Raw genomic sequence first — 6,586 nt, 5'->3', positions numbered from 1 at the left:
CAGTTTCAGGGTCCCTTCAAAGTCAAGTGTACTTGGCTCTTATCCTATTCGAAATTACCTTTGTGAATGTTTTGTACAATGACGAGGCTGACATGTCTAGTTTAGTTTCTTTCATGTCTTACTTTTTTTGTATTAGTAAAACATTAGTGTTTTACCAACTCTCTGTTACATTCGAATGTTTGAATCTTGCCGTATGACCGTGGTATTTGTGTGGCGTCACTCTCTGCGTACCTTTGCAAAAGACGGCAGCTGAGTGAGCCGCTTGGGCGCCCCAGACAAGTGTGATTCAGACTGTAAGACATGTTTCGGTACATAAAACTAGTACAAGTAATCGCGAAGTTAACGAAACATCGCCCAGCGCACCATTAGAATAAAATGCTAAGTCACTTCTTTAGCTGTTTCTTGTTTAAGTACCAGGTTTTAAAACGCCCCAGTCGCCAAACAGGATTATTCATTACCGCAGTACAAAGAATCTAAGAACTTGCCTAGGATTAACGACAAGTGCCCTTACTACTAGTTGATGAGATATCAGTAGCAGTCATCGCTCACGCAAAGCCGAATATTGGACGAGTTGGTGCAAATTAACCATGTCCAACTGTAGCGACTGTAGTGCATGAAAACACACGATCGGTTCTTTCGCAGCAAATTATTTTCTGCTCACGCAGTGATCGTGGATGAGCCTCTTGTGCCGCAGTTCGAAATGTTTATCACGCTCCAAACCCACAACGTAAGAACGGCAGCATAGCTATACTATCACACTTTGATATGTAACCGGTACGCCGGCACTTGTGGCTATTACTCGCGACAGAGACTAGCGGAGCAAAACTCGAAGTAACAGAGATCGCTACTTACTTGTTGTGGCAAAGCAGCGCATTGCAGCATCTTCGCTCTACTTCGCCCTCGACGTCCGTCAATCAAGCAAAGGCGGTCACGACAAAGTCGCTACGGGACACCGGTTCACGGACTACGCTGTCGAAATGAAAGCTGCACGACTCGCGGTCATTGTCGTCGGTACAGAGACGAGAGACGAACGCGCGATCCCGCGCACACGTGGAACACAGCCGACACCGGTCGGGGAAGCGGCTTTCCAAAAAGCTCCGCTAAGAAGTGACGGCGCCACCATCGAAAATCCCTAGAGATTCTCTCTCTAGGTACCTAGCTGACAAACGCAAAAGGATTCTGTACGCTTTTTAGACGCTCGCGTTATCTGCTGGCTCATGAGTCATGGCTGCAGATCCGGCTAGGGACAAGTGGAGCTAGGGGCGTTCCCTTCCTCAGTACCTAGGCCAGCGGCTGTCTTCAGGGAGAAAAAGTGCCTAAAAAGGGCGTTTCAGGCTCTACCGAATGTCACGAGCGTTTCTTTTCTCACAGACTCCATCCGGGTAACTTGGATCTGGGTATATTTTCCCCGTTTGCTTCTTGAAGATCTCCCTATGTCTGGGTACTACCTAGGAACACGAGCAACGCTCTTTTTATCCCTAGGAGAGCTTTGCTGCTCGTCGTTTGCGGGTTGGCGTGCGAGGTTTGTGTTGTTGACGTTGCTGGCGGACGGCGCGTTTGTGCTTGCCGGGTGTGTATGATCCCATGTAGCCCTGTCGCGCTATTGTAGCCACCATAGTCGCGCTGTCACTTACCGGCCGTCCTTGTCTTTAATCCCATCGAACGCCTCGAGATGCGTTTTCTTCGCCATTATCAGTGTAGCTGAAAATATTGTGCGTTTTTGGAAATTGGCATGAACGAACACGAGCAATTGATCGCGATATCGATCGATGGGGATTGGGCTAAATCCGGATTAGGTGTACCTACACGGTCACTTTTAATTGCGATCAGCAATCTGATATCTGGCTCCCAGATCGCGATTTGACTGATGTCTGCGTCAAACTCGATCCGGATTAGTCTGGACCGAGCAGCAGCAATGACTGATGATCGCGATCAAGAAATCCGGTTCGGGTCAACCTTGACTGCGATCAAAAGTGCCTGCATGTCACCGGTATTACTTGCAATAGCTATTCTGCCCGCGCATGTGATTGAGTTTTAATATAGTTGATGCTAAAACCTAGGGCACGTGCACTCAAAGTAATGAAAGTGTCCATGCTTCTATAAAAAAAGAGCCGAGCAGGATCCTTAGACGCCAGGTGGTAATAAGAAATAATTGCAACTGCTGGTTACAACACATTGCTAGTGTTCAAAATTTGGACAGACAATGACAAGGATACGTCTACATGGTGAGTAGATAAAGAGAAGCGAAATGTTTTGAGAAGCAGCATGACTACTTTCATTCATGTTGTCGCACGGGTATATCAGTGGTGTGAATGCACCTGCAACTTTGTTTCTACAATTGGTGGTTGGTAAAGGTGCACCTTTTAGGGGCGAAGCTCCTTAAGGCGGCACCCGTTCGTCCCTCGTAGTCGTAGTCGTAGTAGTCGTAGTGCGTAACCAGTCTTACGCTTTGACCTCCAAGGTGGTGCCGGTGGGAGATTTTTCCTGTGCGTTGTTGAACAATAAAAAATTCGCAGCGTGCGCGTTAACTAAAAGCCGAATTCTTCTGTCTCTCATTCCCCATTAGCAGTCATTGGCATGTTCCAGTAGGAAAAGTTAGTAGAAGTAGAAGTTAAGTGTTAGCTAAAAGCCGACTTCTTCTGTGTCTCATTCCCATTAGCAGCCATTGTTTACCTCCAAGGTAGTGCCTGGTGAGATTTCTCCTGTGCGTGATTAAACAATAAAAATTTTGTTCAAAACGCCGTTGATTGATGAAATAAACCAACGAAAGACGCCAGATGTTTTGTAAAAGCAAAACGAAAGAACGCCAGATGTTTCTAAAGCAAAATGAAAAGACGCCAGCTGCTTAACGAAAGACGCCAGATGTTTTCTAAAGCAATGGTTTTCTAAACAATGAAAATTCACAGCGTACATGTAAAATTAAAGTGAGCTGCAAGTCGTCATAACTCATCGAACCTTTAGTATAAACGCGCCCGATCTCACGTCGGTGATGATGTACTGGGCAGAATTCACGGAAGATTCACGGTTTACTGATGAACCTCCGCAGCTTCGCCCACTCATCATCATTCACTCCGTGGATATGCTGTGATTTTTTAGGACAAGTTTTCCTTTGGTCATGAGACTTTATAACTGCCTAATGCAAAATGTGAAGTTAAATGCACCATCATTAGATTAGATGGTACATTTAACTTCTAGATGGGTGACACACTTCTATAGGCATGGGATACTTCATTTGGTTCGGTTCAGCCCAGCACTGTAACTTTCACCATTCCACGAATGCACCCCTTCAGTTCCTACTGCACTTTCTTCTACCTACAACTGCCATTTGCAGACTAGAGCAGATGTACACAACCAACATTTGCAGCTGCAAATGCTTGCTCCTTTGTTATACTGAAATTAGTTTTTGTTTCATGTGTTGCTCTTGTACTTGACATCAAAACAACAGAAATGGGAATGTCACTTGTGTTGTTTGGTTTGTTTCCTGACTGAGAACCTGTGACCTTTGACTATTGTGTTGCTTCATCCCTTGACCTTTGCTTTTGCAATGCTCTGTCGCAAGAGTGTACCTGCCTGTCTGTTGCCGATTCCGCATATGCTGCTTTAATGGTTCACAAAGTGACACACATGAATGGTTTACCGTGTACTTTCAGCATTTTTTTTACATTCACACAAACGGAAAAATGTAGTTGTTTTCAAATTGCAGCTGCCCACCTACCAACAAAGCCACATATACCTGTACCCTCTAAACAAGGAAGCATGACGTTTCAGTTGATAAGGCAAGGACCAATGTTAACGGAGTGTCGAAATTTTTTCTCACCATGTCTCCTTTCTTGTTGATTTCTCTTGCCATAAATGCTTGCATCTTAGCTGTTCTGACTTTATGTGTGCTTACTGGTATGAAGTTTATTTTGTGCCATTGAGAGCTGTTTTCACTGAATTTCGCCCGTTTTAACCCTTTGCGGTCCAAAACCTTTACTCACTTTCCGGCTCTAGCGGTCCGAAACTATTTCGCCACTTTCTGGCGCCGCGAATAAAAACACAAACTGTGGAAAAGAAACGCACAGGATATTTATTTTTGCTCCTGCATTCTGCTGGCAACTCTTGTAGCGATATTTGGGGAACGTATGATACCGCTCAAAGCATTCCCCTGCGTGCAGGCCAGGGTTATTACTGCAGGTTTCCACCGCCGCTGTCGTCGTCTTTGTCACTCACTTCTGTCGAATGACTCTCATCACTGTCTGGTGGAGGCACGTAATTCGCTTCCTCCCTAATGTCATCCTCGCTTTCGCTAAAAGCACCACCGTAAAACACACGCGGTGAAAACGCGGCCATCTTTCTCAGCGAACCGCGCGCGCGAGTGGGTACGCTCTAGGCCCCGTGCTGAACATAGTGCTGCACCCTAGTGTAAAAAAAGTAAAACCTCAACAAACAAAGATCACTTATTCCTCAAGAGATGGCACTTCATGTATACAAAAAATGCGCGCGACTCGCAGTGAAAAGACAGCGAAATTTAAACCACGAACACCCTTGTCGGGCGGGGCCCGACAGCGGACCGCTACGGCCGTGTTGAGTTGTCGGGCGCTGCCCGACAACAGACCGCAAAGGGTTAAGACAGTTGCTAATATTTTCCTGTGATAGCCAGCCCGAATGACAAGTAGGAAACCATGCAGGACATGTGGTTCTTTTTCATTTGACACTGCAGTGAGCTTCGACAGCTTTTGGGAACCCGACAGTGGTGACTGCAATAACGATTTGTGTGCAGGAGGATCACCATTTGTTTTTGACTGCCTTCACAGGAAGGTAGGACGTAGTATATGATGTCACAAAGACAGGGTGGTACGCATTCAAAGGTGTAATATGGGTGTCGCTAAAGAATGTTTAACCCTTTGAGGTGCAAAGCATGAGTTGGCAGTAAGCATTCCATCTTCGCCGTCTCTGTGTACCCTGTCCTCTTCGTGCTGCACCACCTTAATGAAAAATTTTGGCCGCTGTTTAGCCGCACATTAAAAAACATGCCCGACAAGCAATTTTTGATCGGCAATGGGAAGGATATAATTACAGAGCTCGTGCAGAAGTACAAGGAATCGATCGAAAAAAAAAAGATCGGACACAGTGTCACTGACAAAGTACTGCAGAGAAGCACCCTTTTAGTGCGAGGTGAGGAGGCACGAAGGTTGCCCTAGTGCTACCTTAACTCAAGAGAGCACCAAGGAAGGCCTCAGTGAGGGAACCTTGGTAAGAAGCGTTATAAAATACATGGCAAGGCGTCCTGAAGCAGTTATGGCCTCCTCGCTGAGGCAAGGAGCATTTCAGAATACGGGCCTTACTTCAACATTAAAGGCTTGCTAATATGAAACACTGAATCAGTTTTTATATTGATAAAGTAATCAAGGACTTTTACTCGCCTTGGTTTCATGGCAGTATGTTATTAAGAGGGAAAAGAATGGTACAAATTCCTTTTTTTAACTTTGCACCAAAAAGTATCAGTTCTTCAGTGTTCTCAAAACCATGTGGCCGGAATAGAAATTGCCACGAGCTCATAAATTATCTTGTTTTAGTGGTGTAACAAGTGATGCACTCATTCAGTTTACCACATCATTCAGTTTACCATTAATATTGCCATGCTTATCTTTCACTGCATGCATCTCGGTCTTTCCTATAGAGTTGCCTGGTAGCTGTTTCGATGCCATCACCTTTTTCACTGCTCTTTGCTATCATAATTCCATATGTCACTGGGCTTATACTTATTGATAGCTTTAATGCTAACCTGCTCCATGACTTTGTATGGGCCCCGATACTTTGGGTGTTTGCCCGGAACACGAACTTTGACTGAATCGCCGATCCGAACTTTGGATGGCTTAGCACCTCGACGGTTGTCTACATACTGCTTCATTGCTTGTTGGCGAGAGAAAACTCTGTTACGAATTTGGTGAGGCGAGGGAGCTGCAGGATTGCGATGCAACGACACTATGTCGAGAGCAACTCGCGGTTGCCTACCATGAAGGAGCTGAGCAGGAGACACTCCCGTGGTGTCTTGCGGTGTGAATCTGTAGGAAGCTAAGCATTCGGTCAAAACTTGTTTGAGGGAACGGTGCTCTAATTGTGCAATCTGGATATGTTCCTTCAAGACGCGATTAAATCGCTCGATTTGCCCATTGGATTGGGGATAGAAGACTGAAGAATTCAAGTGCTTAATGCCTCGTTGCGAAAGGAAAGCCTGGAACTGCTGGGACTGAAATTGCGGACCATTGTCCGTCACTATGGCATCAGGGAAACCTTCCCGGCTGAAAACGGAAGAGAGAAATTCAATGATGACCACTGAAGTGACTGTGTGAGAGAAACAAACCTCCGGCCATTTTGAATGGTAGTCGATGAGTGAAATAATGAACCGAGCATTTTGTGGAACATGATGCAAAGGACCGATGATGTCCATGCCGAGTTTCTGCCAAGGCCGATCTGGCCACTCGACTGGCTGCAACGGAGAGAATGTAAGTTTGGCAGACTTATCAGCTGCCTGACATATGTGGCAGCTATAAACTGCCTGCTCAACCTGTTTATCTATGGCTGGCCACCAGTACCTGTCTCT

This window comes from Rhipicephalus sanguineus, chromosome 6 (genome assembly GCF_013339695.2).
Source record: "Rhipicephalus sanguineus isolate Rsan-2018 chromosome 6, BIME_Rsan_1.4, whole genome shotgun sequence".
Classification (NCBI taxonomy): Eukaryota; Metazoa; Arthropoda; class Arachnida; order Ixodida; family Ixodidae; genus Rhipicephalus; species Rhipicephalus sanguineus.
Note: the sequence above shows the minus strand (reverse complement) of the source record.